This window comes from Cuculus canorus, chromosome 7 (assembly GCF_017976375.1).
Source record: "Cuculus canorus isolate bCucCan1 chromosome 7, bCucCan1.pri, whole genome shotgun sequence".
NCBI classification, from domain to species: Eukaryota; Metazoa; Chordata; class Aves; order Cuculiformes; family Cuculidae; genus Cuculus; species Cuculus canorus.
Genome location: NC_071407.1, coordinates 27,902,215 through 27,918,089, shown reverse-complemented (window position 1 = coordinate 27,918,089; position 15,875 = coordinate 27,902,215). Strand labels below are relative to the sequence as shown.

Genomic DNA, 15,875 nt, shown 5'->3' with positions numbered 1-15,875 from the left:
TTTATGTCTGTGCGGGGAGCCGTAAAGTTGCTCTAAGTCTCTGACTGCTTTGCAGAAGGGCACTGAATGGTGAAAATCATCCTAGCCAGATGCTCAGTCTCCCACGCAAGTTGTGCTGCTTGTGTAGAGGGGCGTGAAGTGTGTGTATGTCTGAGAGGCAATATTCATCGGCAGAGTCGGCTCTCATTCTGGCGAATCAGTGGATGGGATGCGGTGAGCTTGGAGGAGCAGATCTTACCCCTCTCTAAGTTCCTGTGGAAGGAATTAATGGCAAAATGGCTATTTTGACTCTGTGCTGTACCACAGCTTTCCTGTTCTCCAGTCTTTCTGTGCTGAGTTCTGGCACCAGTTTGAAATAATAAATACAGGATGTGAGGAACACAATTATATCATCCTTTATCTCTGATTACTAACCTTCTTTCTACTCCTAATTTTTTACAGGTTTCCTGTTTCACCCTCTACATCACCACACCTGAAGGAACTAATGTTAATTAATATAAGCTAAACACATCAATACTGTTTGCCATGCGCCTGGATGTGCCTGCTTGCAGCATGTAGTACAGGAAAGCTCAGGCTGAAGGCTGTTTCTCTGCATCCACTGTGTCTGATTATGGTCCCCAATTGCTTCCATCCAGAAGCTGGTATATTTTCCTTTATTGTTTTAAAGCTCCAGCCCGAAGTTTAAATGTGAGATAATGTTGATCTGTCTGCATTCCCGTGCTGTAACCTCAGTTCTCTGTCAGAGTTCTGGAAGTGTCTAAAGAGACACGAATGCCTAATTTTGGGCATTTTAACAAGGCTGTTCATTTCAAGTATACAGTACTGCCTTAACAGGTGTGTGTTCTGCACATTTCAACCTTCTCCATGATGGATTCACGCTCTCTGCTTCTCGGTTGAGGCTGTGAATATTTATTCAGTTGTGTTTCTCACCTGCTGGATTTGAAAAATAATTGTGTTTCCTCAGAGAAAGTTGATCTCTGGAACAGCTGAGAGCAAGGTGAGAGGTTAATGTTTTGTGGACCTATATATTGTACTATAAATGTTCTAAGTTTCTGGTGCTTTTTTTGAACAAAGTAGATACATTTTTCCATGTGCATATCAGGTCTTCCTTCTTACAGAAACTTTGGCCTTTCAAAACGCACGTAACAATTCTGTTTGTAGCTATAGAATTATATTTACTATACTTCAGGATAATGACCAAGGCATCTTAATTTACAATACAAGGCAGAGGGTCCTGCATACACCCCGGTTTATTTTTGTAGCATTAGCAACAAAAGTAAGGTGTCAGGCTCCCAAATAGTAACACATTACTTAAGTAAGTTTTCTGGTTTTCTAACTCAGGTGGCGCATTCCTGTCATGTTGTTGAAAATACACATTCTAATGAAACTGCAGAGCTCAACATCTGGGGAGATGCTGAATACTGTGGTTTTTACTGTGTATGCCTGACACCACTTTGCTTACAGGCGGCTTCCTTGCTTTGGTGATGGTTAGTCTCATTTTGAATGCTGAAATTACGGTACTATTTTCATGGCTGCTCAGGTGGAGGATCTCTTCGTGTTTGGTTAAAGCTGAAACTGGTGCTGAAAAGGCAGATGTGGCACTGGAAGAGATGAGTAGCAAAGGTAAGCCTGAAAATTTACTATAATGTTGCTCTTAAACCCTCTGAAAAATAGAAAGGGAAGTTGGACTGTAGTCTCCTAAAGAATGGATTTCAAAGGTCAGAACACTCAAGCTAAAGAATATTCTGTCACGCAGCAGTTTTCTAAAATGCAGTAATTTAAAAGCAGTGTTGTCACGTTGCTGGTGAGGCATCAACTGAAATAACATGTTTGCATTGTATATCATAGGATATTCTTATAATTTCCACTAGAGTGGGTGAAATGGGAATCCATGTGGGTTTTTTAATGGGATACCTTTGTGAAATATTTGCTCGACACCTTTTATACTGCTCTGTTTACATAAAGTTGACTGTGTGTAATCTCTTATGAGGCGTTCCTGCAAACAGTATTGACAGTGGATAGAGAAATACTTAAAGAAGACAGAGCTGTAGAATCACAAACATCAGTAAATTTTTCTAATGGAAAGTAATTTTAGGATAACTCAGTTGATAGTTTCAGTCCAAAGTTACAACAGATCCCTTTCAGTTAAAGGATTTTTAATTTTTTTTTTGCCTTTTCTTAAAAAAAAATGAATCCCACTTGGCAACCCTAGGATGATCTTTAAATCCAGGCATTGGAAGTGAAATGTAACCAAGTTCTCCTGCCTTTGTACCCTCTTCCTCGTGTTTGTGAATTCTAACTTTCACAGTTCACCTTCGGCTGGAACTGTGCAAAGGGGGCAACTTTTTTCCCAGTTAAAGTGTGGCTAATTTAATTGAGGCTGGTGAATCAGCCAGGGACGTAACAGATTAGAGTCTGCAGGGAGCATTGATGGGCACCCTAACTACAACAAATAGATTACATTGAAAGTATAATTATGAATGACAGAAATAATGAGTGCTTAGAATTTCTACAGTGCCTTTCATTCTCAGGCTCCTTGTTTCTGCACCAACATCAATTACTGGTAGTTAACCATCACAATAGCTATTTAAAATAATAGTTATTGTTATCCTTATTTTATAGATTGTTTAGCAACTGGCGTTCCTCCAGATTCACACTCGTGTAATTGAGATAAGACTTTCTCCCACAATCTACCATTGGCCTTGGACTAACATTGAGTTCTTAGCTTTAGCAGGCTGTGGATAATTGACTGTTTCAGAAAAGAAAATGTGAAAGAAAGATCTACTCTGCCGTAAAATATCCTTTGGATTCATTCTGGGAGACATTGGTTAGTTTCCTTTCCAAGAAAAAGATGAGAATGGGAAAATAAGTGCATCCAGAAGGCAATGAGTCTGCCAGAATTGTTTTTTTCTCAGCTTAGCTGTTGATGGTAGTTTCCTTTGGGCACTCTTCAGTGTCTCAGGCTACAATCCAGAACTGCTCTCCTGGTAAAATTACAGGCATGGAGTTGAGATGGAGACAAAGCCAGCATGGACAATAGGAAACAAATCTTTAAAAGCTGCCATGTTTAGTGACTCTGGAACAGATTAGGGAGGAAAGCAGTGAAAAGAGGGATGGGGGGAGGGCAGTTCTAAGATAGCATTAACCTCATTAATTCTTTTGGTTTCATATAGAATCATAGAATGGTTTGGATTGGAAGAGACCTTAAAGATCATCCAGTTCCAACCCCCTACCATGAGCAGGGACACCTCCCACTGGATCAGGCTGTTCAAAGCCCCATCCAACCTGGCCTTGAACACCTCCAGGGATGGGGCAGCCACAGCTTCTCTGTGCGTCACCACCCTCACAGTAAAGAATTTATTCCTAAGATCTCATCTAAATCTCCCCTCTTTCAGCTTAAAACCGCTACTTTACTTTTTCATCTTAGCCCAGTGAAACCCCTTATGCTGCAGCTACTCTTTAGGCAGGCAGGATGCTTTCTGGACCTGTGCAAATCCTCCTCTCAAGCGCTATCTGTCCAATCACTTTTCTGCTGGCACAGAACTCTCCAATGGAGCCTTGGGCACATGAGAAACCTCTACAGTTCACACAGAGCACGCTGTGCAAGGCAGGTTTTTTCCATGCTTCGATACTCATCTTTTGCTTGGTACTTGAAGTCCCTGATAGACGTGAATTCACTGTGCATTTGCTTTCTCTTTAGGGCCCTCTTACAAATCTTTTCAGCAGTGTTACTATTATGCCTACTGATATGAAGGTGTACAGAGGTAAAGTCTGGATATCAGCACTTCTACAGAACTTGGAATATTTTGCTTTTTTTTTTTTACCTTTTCCTTTCGCTTTTAGTTTGCTTGTTCCCAATTCTAAAATTTATGCAAGCTGTAGCACCACCTCCTGTCCAAAGCTGGGCTTTCACGTGAATCAGTAGAGCAAACCAAAAAGTACTCTTAGATGTGGCCTTTTTTTTCCTTTGGTCTATGAAACAGAATGCAGAAAACTTGAACTTTTATTCCTTTCAATTGAATTTTCCTATTTTTGCAATAGTAATTTCAGAAAGACCAGGCCTAGCCTGCTTTTACTGGAACATGTTCTCCTGGTTGTGGAGTTTTTTTGCTAGTGTAAATTGCATTAAGAAAGTCAGCAGCTGTTGCTGTTTCAAGAAAAAAAAAATAGCACAAAATATTTCTTCAAAATGACTTTTATTCAAAAGCTCCAAGTTCACAAATGATGTACACAAGGCCTGTATAGGTTTTTGCAGGGAAAATAACTTGTGAAGCTCTGGCTTCCACAGCTTTAAAGCCTTTTGGGGGCGATATCTGTCTTTGTGTTCTCCTTTGTACGCTATCTTAACTTGGAAATAATAATCTAAATTTCATAACTTTGACAAAGCCTTGTGAGATTACCTGTGTACACATGCAAAGTAAACTGTTCGCACAGCTGTAGTGATGGACAACAAATGTTGCTCCATGGCAGAGACTTGTTTTTATTTTAGGTGATATTTCCTAACTCTGACTCCCTCTGGAATGGGTAATGGATTTACGCCAGACATAATGCAAATAAGATATGAGTACTCTAAGATAAATGAGGAGAGAATGCTAAGCATGCCGATCAACCCAGAGGCAGAATTGCATCTGAAGGTTTGGATGAAGTGCAGGAAAGCACAGCGTCATAGAATCATTAAGGTTGGAAAAGATGTCTAAGATGATCCAGTCCAACCGTCAGCCCAACCCCGCTGTGCCTACTAAGCCGTGTCCCAAAGTGCCAAGTCTACATGTGTTTTGAACACTCCAGGGATGGTGACTCCACTACGTCCCTGGGCACACTGTTCCAATGCTTCACTGCACTTTCAGTAAAGCATTTTTTCCTAATATTCAGTCTAAGCCTCCCCTGCTGCAACTTGAGGCCATTTTCTTTTGTCCTATTGCTTGTTACTTGGGAGAAGAAACAAACGCCCACCTCACCGTGACCTCCTTTCAGGGAGCTGTAGAGAGCGATAAGGTCTCCCCTCAGGCTATTCTTCTCCAGTCATGTATGTGGCATAACAATTATACCATATGTAATATAGCCCTGATTGGTACAACCTTAGGGGGTACAAACTTGTAACTGAGAGCAAAATTAGATGTTCGGTTCTGGGAGAATATACAACTGGAATGAAATACTGAAGGTGGAAGAAGATCTGTTTGCTCTAACTTAGAGTTGTTTCTGCTGGCACATGCATGTAAACCTGCTCCAGTGTATAGCAACAACAGGTTTACAGGTGGCATCCTATACGTCTCTATGTTTGGAAAAAAAAAAAAAGGATGCCCAAAAGCCTGGGCAAGGCTGTAATGAGATCTTGACTGAGGGTCAAGGGTGTGAGAAAAAAATAAAATCCCTAGTATAGGGAAAAAAGAATAAGCTTTTCCTATAATGAAGACCTTGCTTCACCTGCATAAGTGATTCCTTTCTTGTTGCAAATCAGCAGGGAGGCTGCAGGGAGGGCACCAGCATTGGGTCCTCTCTGCTGGCTGCTGCACAGGGCGGAGTGAAAACACAACAGGTGTTATCTGGACTCAGGTTCTGGCTCTGCCAGAATGCAGAGTTCAGTGTAATCACAGAATCTGCTAAGAGACCATCCTCATATGTAGGTGGGCTTAGTAGAAAAAGGCACAGTGCCTGTTCTTATCCTGCTTTTGCATGAGTAATAAGGAATAGATGATCCATTGATAGAATGTCTAGTAGTGACAGTGCCTAGGATCTATCAAAAATACCTCGACCTCTCCTAAATAAATCTAATACAATGGGATTTGGCTCCAAATATATTTAATTCCAAGTGATATCAATCAGCTTCGGCCTGTGCATGAATCCTCAATACAAAGGGTCAGAAATTAAATCAGATATAGTGTAGATAACAAATGCCACATGGGCAACATCATCACAGCTATTGGAACTATTCAATTGGCAGGAATAAACAAAAACCAAAACAAAAACGAATGCCACAACCCCCCCCAAAACAAAACAAAACAAAACAGAAAGGGCTCATCATAACTCAAATCCTTTCACAAATCTGTGTTAGAGCCTAGCCGGGAAGGGCCAAAATAAGATGATATGGGCACACTTCATGTAGTAGTGACTTGAACTATGACTGCTACAGCAGGAATGTTTGGTGAAGCATAGGACCAGGCTGCCCAGAGAAGTGGCAGTCACCGTACCTGCAGATGTTCAAAAAATGTACGGATGAAGTGCTTCAGGACATGGTTACTAGGCTCGGTGGTGTTGTTAATGGTTGGACTGAATCATCTTAGAAGTCTTTTCCAGCCTTAATGATTCTACGAGTCGAAGAAGGCTGCACACTGTTTCTGTTGTTAGCCCCTCACTTAAAATGTACGTGAAAACATTCTAGGAGAAGGATTAAAGAATAGCTTTCCAGATAAGAAGAATTGCTGTCATTCCCATAGATATCGTTGCTGAGAAGGGTGATGCCTGAATGCTAGAAAGCAATAATTTTTCCCTAAGAACTAAGTAAGCAGTTTCTGCCCCTTTCCCAGCCTGAGGCTCAAATGATACATTCTGTGGTTGGAAATGCTATCCTGAAGGACACCTGCCTACAATTAGACAGCTTATTTTATAACTTCGGTTGTGTGTGTGGAGAAGTACACTGGTGCTTAAGACTTGAGTGAATACCCTTTTTACCCCCTACCAACGTAATTTTTCCTCAAAGAGAATGAATAAGAACTCTGATGAACTATTTGTTTGTTTGGCAACTCAGGGCTGAAGGATGAGAGGCAGTTAAAAAGAAGATTTTCTTTAGATTCCTGAGGCCTAAGAGTCAGTATGTCCATGAGCAAAGGTTACATAAACTAATAGATTAGAACAAGATTTAGTGCATTAACACTGTTACTGCATCTCAATCTGTCACAGAGTCAACCCTGCAGATTACTGCAGGCAGAACTAGCCCGGGGCTTACAGCCCATCTCACTGCACTGCCTCTCACGCTGGATGCACTTGAAATAGCATTATTTCCTTGCTGTGGGGCTGCTCTGAAATCTGTGTGTACTACTTTATAGGTCTTATTGGTGTAAGCCTTATTCAATATAGAGAGCTGTTGCTCTCAGTTTTTGTCTAATTTGGATTGTCACCCTGGTTGCATAATGATTTTGTCTCTGTTCCATTTAATCAAGGGTCATGCCTTTTCCGAGGGTGACCCGTATAGGCAGCCACAGGGACTAGATCCAAATCCTCTTCCAATTCCCCAACTTTCCTGAAGCTTCTGTTCTCCATTTCTCTTCCTTCCATCATAGTCTCTCCTCAGGAGCCTCTCAGCTTGTCTGAGAGAAGTCAGGGAGACCTGTATAGGAGGACTCCTGCTGTATGGGGCAGAAATGAGGATGGAAATACTGCCCAAGCATGTTGTCCAGGGAAAGGGAGGCTGGATTATGAGTTTTAGTGTGCTGGAGTCAATCTACAGGCCACGAATCCAACAGACAACTAAGCTAAGATGACTGTGATCTAAAATGGTTCAGAAATATCATGTGGGAAAACAAAGCCTTCCTTGGAGCTACAGGGCTATGTTTTTTCAAAGTGTATCACCATCAGAAATTATTCTCCAAAGCTGCAGAACTTTCCTCTTGTACAGTGTTTTCCTTGGTGCTTTCTCCAGCTTCTCACCGATTCCTTTATTTTACATCTGGGAACTGAGGCATCAGAGTTAAAGTCTTTATCTAGATGCTTGACTCCCATTAAGCACGGCTAACTGTCTCTGCAGCAGTCTTTGTTCACAGCAGTCGGCTCTGGGCACCAGCTCAGATCTAGAAAGGAGTCCAATGCTTTTGTTTCTATTTGTTGTCCAAAGATCAAATCATTTTTTCAAATCACGCCATTTGCAGAATTAAACTGAAGAGGTTTAGTAAATACACGAACATGTATTTGAAAAGAGTTCAGATCCAAATTTGTGATAGACAGAATTATCAGTGAATCCTCAAAGTGATGTTTTGAACGGAGTTTTTTTTCTGGGAACGGGCCCTGGGAGCCCTGCTGGCTTCTGTGGTGCTGGCTTCCCTCCTTTCCAGTTGAGAGGAACAGAACAGATGGAAGATAGGCAATGAAATGTAGGGCAAGCTAAACATGTGATTAAATTATCAAAAAGGCCAAAGCCCTTATTGCATGAAAGGCAGCTTAAAGCTACCCCAAAACTGGCTTGAAGGGTTTTTTTCTGCTCAATTATTGATTATTTTCCGCTACGGGATATTAAGCAACTGTAGAGAACAGGGGAGAGAACAGTGGTTGCGTGTGGGAGGAAATGAGATCTGGGAAAAGGAGAAGTGAGAGCGGAGTGCCCATGTGATAGTCCCTTGATTCAAGATGAAATTCAAGCTTTCACGTCATGAAATCTTTGGTTTATAACAAAACATGTTTGAAAGAGGGATCTTTTTTACCTTCCAGTACATGAAGGGGGTCTGCAAGAAAGCTGAGGAGGGACTGTTTACAAAGGCTTGTAGTGACAGGACGAGAGGCAAAGACTATAAACTGGAGAGGGGCAGATTTAGACTGGACATAAGGAGGAAATTCTTCACCATGAGAGTGGTGAGGCACTGGCACAGGTTGCCCAGGGAAGCTGTGGCTGCCCCATCCCTGGAGGTGTTGAAGGCTGGGCTGGATGGGGCCTTGGGCAGCCTGAGCCAGTGGGAGGTGTCCCTGCCTATCACAGGGGCATTGGGACGGGATGATCTTTAATGTCCCTTCCAACTCAAACTATTCAATGATTCTATGATTCTCTGTAATCAGCTGTTGTTCTATTTGATTTAAAAAAAGAAAAAAAGTAGAGGTTTTCCAAGTCTTTGTAATATATGTGATTGCTTGTGTCAGCAGACTGGCTTGTAAACTGTCAGGGAAAAATAAAAGCAAAAGAACTGGTCTGCTCTCTTGAGAAAGCTGCTTTTAAATCCAATATGAAAAAGAAAGATGGCATGGCTCAAAAGCACCAGTTCCCATGGTACTAAACAGCCTGACAGCTTTCAAAAAGATTAATCTCTCGGAGGTGAGTACTGCATCTATGTTGCTCCTTGAAAATAGTCATGTCAGTAGTGTTACAGCATTATTCCCAAGCAAGATGAATGTAGATGACCTGGCAGATTTCATAATGGCTTTCTAAAATGAACAGATGAGATAAACCCACACAAATCGTCTTCCTTGTCACAGAAAAATAAAATTGCAGGATAGATGATTATTCATAGCACGTACTTGCTACAATTGGACTATCTAACCAGCAGTTATCTTCTCCCAGGCAGAAGCAGCAGAAATCACTGGATATAAACACCCTAAATGTGTCTGGCAGCTCTTCTTTTCTTAAAATAGATATAGAGGCCCCCAGCCTGGCATATCCTTACTTAGATGTTTAAAAATCGCTTTTTTTCCATTGATCTGTCCATCTTCAATATATTATAGTGGAGTCCTTAAAGAGTAAGGCTGTTACTGCTTTTTAACAGCAGCTTTTTATTAGTCTATCATGTGCTTTGTCATGCAACTCAGGCAATAATCATCTCCAGGGGAAACTTTCAGTCCCAGTTTTTGTAACCCAGGTAGATTAGATTAAAGGAATAAAGCACCCTTAGAGTAGAGACTGGACCCCAGTCTCCTGTCGCCATCACTAGAAAAGACTGCCATGTGCATTCTTGCCTTTTCCTTAATTCTCAGTGGAACTTCAAGTCATTAATGCCAAGTGTTGCCTTTTGCAGGCTGAAAATATTCATGCCAAGTAGCTCAAGCAGGTGGTTCTACAGCAGTCAAGGACAGTCCAAGTCAGTGTGGTTTTATACCATCCCCTCTGTGTTATTCACACTCTTCTGTGGTTTAGTCCGAGTGCTGGGGTTGTTCAGCCTGGAGCAGAGAAGGCTCCAGGGAGACCATTTAGCAGCCTTCCAGTACTGAAAGGGGCTACAGGAAAGTTGGGGAGGGGCTCTTTATCAGGGAATGTGGGGATAGGATGAGGAGTAGTGATCTTAAGGTGAAAGAGGGGAAATTTAGATGAGATATTGGGAAGAAATTTTTTTCTTGCAATGGTGGTGAGGCACTGGCACAGGTTGCCCAGAGGTGTTCAAGGCCAGGTTGGATGGGGCTTTGAGCAACCCAATCCTGTGGGAGGTGTCCCTACCCATGGCAGGGGGTGGAACTGGATGGGCTTTAAGGTCTCTTCTAACTCAAACCAGTCTATGATTCTATGAAATGGCAGCAGATGTAGGTCATGATTCTGAGGGTTTTTAGATCTAAACACTACTTTCTGGGTCTGGTTTTTAGTCACTCAGTACCGGGGGGCCTGAGAATTTGAGAAGAGCTCAATTTCTGAAATACAATAACTCCTATACATCAGATTATGGTTTAGAGTTGCAGATATTTTTAATAAGCTAAGCTTTTATACATAAATGGCATTGGCTGCTTAAGTAGAATGTTAACATGTGATAAGATGGATTCTATCTGTAAACTATATTTGGATTACTGCTGTTGCACATTTATCTAAAATTTACTTAGAAATTTTTGTGATATTGCTTATCTAATAATTGCTTTCTTTGTGAAATATGATGTTAGCAATAATTTGGCTTCTTGCATCAAATGGAAGGTCATGGTGAATTTTAATACTTTTGAACAGTCTCAAATGCATTGAGTTGCCTTAAGTTGCATGAAAACCTTTGCTCTGCTAGCTCCTATATGGGACTGACTGGAATTATTTTAGGTATCTGAGCATAAGGAAAGCCTGAACACCGGGCACTGCATACGAAGTGCCAGTTTCAGTAAGGGACTAGCAGCAGAGTGGAGAGCTTCTGACTGGTTGGATGCATAGTGAAAGTTAAGTTTGGCATTAGTTATTATCTTAAAGGCTCTCTCAGACTGTGCTAAAGGGCTGTTAATCTTCAGAAATACTTTACAAAGGAAATATCCAAGACCTGATCCAGATTGGCTGTGGCAGATGACATTCGGGTTACTCACAAGACAGCACAATGGTTCCTGGAGGGCTACATTATTGTTGTTTACTAGAACATATTCCAGCAATGCATTAAGCTAAAATCAGCCCGGTTGCAGGTGTGGTTTCACTGGCTTTAAGTGGCTTTGAATCAACAGACAGCAAATATCAGCCTTCCAGGCTTTGCAAAGAGAGCCGCTAGACAGAGATAGATAAACAAATGGAAGCAGAGTTTTTGTGAGTTGGCTCAAAAAGGATTTTCCAGCAGGGCACTCTCCCCCCAGGGGCACTTGGACCTGCTGCCTCAAAGAGCAGCTCTGCCAGCAGCAGAGCTCAGGGGATCCAAGGCTGATGGAGGAGTTCAGCGGTTGCAGCCTGAGCAGGTCCAAATCACCCTGCCTGGCATGAAAAAATTACTACGAGCATCCAGGCTATAGGGTTATAAACGGGAAGGAAACAGTGCAGAGCCTTCTTCTCCACATGGGGGAACCAAGATATAGGATGGTTTTCCCATTGTGCTTCTTCTCTCTTTAATTTAGAAGCCCGGATAACCTGGATGGCAGCTGAGGTGTCAAAAACTGGCTTGTGGGTCTGACAGCTCTGCCTGGTGGTTCTCCTCTTCAGCAGACAAGCGGAGCTAACTGCCTGTCCTCACATGGGATGACTGAACGTCACGGGGCTGGTGTCTTGCTTTCTTCAGATCTTCAAGCACCCAAATAGTAAATATCATAGTAATTTTGAAAGCTCTTTTCCGTGGCTGGGTGTGAGACATTTATTTCATGAAGATAAATGCATTAATGCTTGTTTAAACCCTGGGTGGAGTTCTTGGGAAACATGAATCCCTAGTCTGACTGAGCAACAGTGGCAGAACTGTTCAGCAAAAATTCTGTCAGAAAGTAATGTTTCCCTTCTTCCCAAAAGAAATCAATCGACAATGTCTGGAGTTAGCCTAATGTATCTGTAGGCTATTGACTTCTCTGCTTCCTCTGTCAGCTTTGTTAAAGAAAGATATAGAATAAATGCTCCAAATTTGGACTGGAGATACAGAATCATAGAACCACAGGACGGTTTGGGTTGGAAGGGACCTTAAAGATCATCCATTTCCAAACCACCCATCATAGACAGGGACACTTTCCACTGGATCAGGTTTCTCAAAGCCTCATCTATCATTATACCTTTTCTCGTTAAAGGTAAAATTAAAAAGCTATATGCCAATGGCATTGTTAGGGATGCCCAGATGTGTAACCTGTTGATGTACAAGTTCTTTTAGGAAGCACCTTTTGATACTTCTAGTGAAAACAGTCAACCTTGTTGGACATAGCAAATCCAGGACAAGAGAGCTATGCACCTGCCTCCTGTAGAGAGTTTAAAGAGAAATGCAATATCATCCTCACATTGTGTCCTTGATAAGTTTTTAGAACATAATTTGTGCATCTTGGGACAAGTTTGGAAGATGCATTTGACTGGAACGGTCATATGCAGGGTTTTTCCACAGCCGGTTGCTGGCACCCATAGAACAATGTTGGAATAACTATGAGTGCCAGGAGTGTCTCTTATTATGTCACCCAAAGGTATTTTGCTGGAATAAAAAAGGAACCAAAATGCTGTAGAGTTGTCCTTTCCCTGCAGCACCATTGCAGTCCTATCTCACTGTGAGGAGAGTTGCCTGGGCATGATCCTGGGCTGCCAGGAACGCTGATAAGATGGGAGGGGATGGGCTTGACGAGTTTCCATTTCCGGACCTGCAGTAAAGATGCACAAAGTCAGCACAAACAGCTAACTTCAAGTGCCTACTCTGCTTCATTGCTGTAATAAACATGGCAAGTCAAATACAGCAGCTGGAAAGCCCCTGCTAATCCCTGTGTGACTGTTAACCCCAGAAATGCTTCCTGACCTGTAGCCCAAGGAGAAATTGCTTAGTGAGTGTGTAGGGTGGGCTTGGGAACAAAGCCTGGCAGCACATAGGAAATGGCTGGGTTTGCAGCCTATTTTGAAGACTGAGGGAGAAACCTTGTGTTCCTAAAAGCATCGGGAGGAGGGGGCTTGGTTGCCCTTTCCCAGCTGAGCTAGGCATGATCGAGGGTACTGAGCGATGACTTGGGAACAAAGTGAGAATGTTGTGTTTTACGGGAAAGGTGTGAACAGAAAGAAGGAGGACTTGAAAGGGTTATTTTCTGATATTTTGGTATCCTTCTCTTTGCCCCATCAGGGATTCCACCGTCAGCCTGCCTCTGGGAAGCTGTAAATGGAGGGGAATAAGCCAGAAGGAAATAAAAGCAGCTTGCAACGTAGGGACAAGAAGTAGCACTTGGGAAAAGACCGAGTGAGGCCGCTGATAAAGGTGAGATTCTTCACAGAAATGGGTCACCACAGATGAGGGCAAGACTCAACATTCCCCCAGTGCACCATGGATCACACCTGGCAGCTCGGAGGGACCTGGATGCCTGGGTCCTCAAGGCAGGATTTCCCTGCTGGAGGAGGATGGGACGCGAGATGCTCAAGAGCAGCATCCTCAGCACCCTGCCAGTGTCCTCGGGAGAGCCCCTGAGTGTGAGGCTGCGTGTGAGGGCACGGTGCTGCCTTCACACCTGCATGCAGCGAGGGCCAGAGCAGCTGCGGCTTCCTGCGGGTTGGGGATCCCCCGCGGGGTGCGTCAGTGAAGCTGGATGCGGGGAGGGGGGCAGCTGTGAGCCCAAAACTGCCTGTGGGAGGGAGGGTAGGACTTGTGGAAGGGCAACTGAGGCCACGGCTGCGGGCACGCAGATGTGTGTGCTGACACGTGCTCTTTTAAAGTCACTCTGGTTCAACTAAGATTTTGTTTAAGTCAGCGGAAACAGGGTCTGGAAAATGAGTTCCGATAGAAAATTTGTTCTAAATTGTGTCCTGCCCGTGACAAACTAGATAAGTGTGGGTAGCATGCTGCTTTTCCATTTCTCCCTACTCAGCACAAACAGTCTTGCTCTTTTCAGTCCTTTGGGAGATCTTTGTGCTCAGTCCATGCCTGTACAACTGATGCACTCTGAGGTCTGGGTTTTGGGGGTGCTTTTTTGGTTACTCCACATTACTGGAAGCACTGGGTGCTTCGTACTGGAGATTTCGCATTTATATGAGGATAGGAACATGAACACATCCAGGGCGGTTTAGCCCAGGTGCCAGTTCCTTTGTATACCTTCTATAATTACCCTTTTCCCTTATCATTTCTATTCCTCCCTCTCTGCTCCTCCTCTTCCTGCCCCTCTTTGCCTCCCCTCCCTGTGCTCCTCTGGCGGCATCACTGGCTCTGCACAGGCCTAGTTTTTATAATCAGCTGAAGCCGCAGGATTATCTCCCTCCCTCCCTCCCAGGCTCCATTTTATTTCTTCTCCAGCCAAGGGGGTAGGCAGGAAGGAGCGTCACGTCTAGGCAGAGGAAACCCCATCTCCCAGTCTCCTGCCTTTGATGCTCTCTAACAATCCCTCCTCCTTCCCCTTGTCATATGCTCACCTTAGTGTCAACAGCATCAGGCGGATCAAGGAGCCCAGTTTCTAAAGGAAATCTGAACTCTTTTGGCTTTCTAAGCATCTATTTTATATCCCCTCCATGTAACCTGGACGGGGAAGCTGGATGTGCAGACTCTGAGTAGGGGGAAGGTAAGGACCACCGAAGTCATGCGTTGCCCGTTCTCTTGCCTCCTGTAAGGACACCGAACCCTCTCTGTTTTGCCAGCAGCTCTCGGAGAGTCACAAAGCAGATGAGGGGAAGGGAGAGGAGCTGCACAGAGACAGACCCAGGCTTCTGTAAGTGCTGTGTTGGCAGCAGGGGGTTGAGAGCTGGACTGAAAAGCGCAGGAAATTGCAGTTTTCTCTGTACTAAAATGATGGTAACTATGACTTGGAGCTTTAATTGAATGTACCGTGGTTCTGCAGAAGGTGTGTGTGTGGGGGGTTGTGCCAGTGTATGTATTTGTCTTTTAGCAAGTGTTTCTAGAATATACTTGTCACTGTTTCTTTGGGGAGAAAAAAAAACCATAATCCCATTCATCTTATTCCTCTGCACAACTGCAAGTTTACGAAGATGCTTTTTGGTTATCTTTTGTGTGTATGTTGGGGTTTTGATACTAAAACAATGAGTAAATTGTATCGCTTTATATTGTTACCTCTTAGTACTAATCTGCTGGAGAATGGTTTCCCTTGTTTTTTCCACCGTGTGTACCACATGTTTTGTTAATTTCTAAGAAGTTAATATCCAGCACTAGAGAGAACCTGAGGAATATTTCAGTACCTTCTGCATATCAGCTTTGTTTTACGCTCTTCTTTCCCAGGTAAATGATAAATCACTATTTAGAATGATGAATACAATTTTCTTTTAAACTGAAACATGTCTTTTCCGAAGTCAGAGATTTGATTTGGCTCGGCTTTTTGTTGTCACTAGGGTACGTGTTTTAAATCAGAAAACAAATTAGAAGAGTGCTTTGTGTATATGTTGTGGTCTATAAACTCCTTTGATTAAAAGTAAGAATTTGTGCTGATGCTCTTCTGGATTTTAGGGGAAGAGGTTTAAGAGGGAGGGAGAGAGTAAGCAATTATTTCTGTTCTGAGAACTCCAAGCATGAAAGGTGACTGGAAAGATAACCATTAGATAAATACATTTCATAAGATGTTGATCTTGTGCATTAATAAGATCAACCGCATAAAGATCAAAATCTATCTCTTTTCCAGTGACTCATGCTTCAAAGTAATCATCTGATACAAAAATATCAGTAATTTCCTTGTAGCGAGGCATTGATTAAAGCTTTCAAATAGTTGTTTGCATGTTTAAGGTTAAGCATATGGTTCAATGTTTGTGATAAGATCCAAGTTCAAAGAGCTCTGCGTTGAGTCTTTGTGTAAAAGAATAAGGTTTGGGGAAGGTTTCATTTATGAGGGCGGATTAGATGAGAGTTTCATGTTTTCTTGTCATGGCTCAG

At 42.8% G+C, this 15,875-nt stretch overlaps 1 protein-coding gene across 8 annotated transcripts in view; it reads left to right on the top strand.

The window, feature by feature from the left end:
• GPRIN2 (G protein regulated inducer of neurite outgrowth 2) overlaps nt 1-15,875 on the top strand; it is a 34,731-nt gene that overhangs the window by 3,621 nt on the left and 15,235 nt on the right. For 2 of the 8 annotated variants that reach the window (XM_009567508.2, XM_054072046.1), the window contains exon 1: nt 14,279-14,559. The exons of 1 other annotated variant lie outside the window; for it this stretch is intronic. The gene's annotated coding sequence lies outside the window, so the exon portion shown is untranslated. 5 more of the 8 variants (XM_054072045.1, XM_054072044.1, XR_008450765.1 and 2 more) reach the window with 5 other exon arrangements.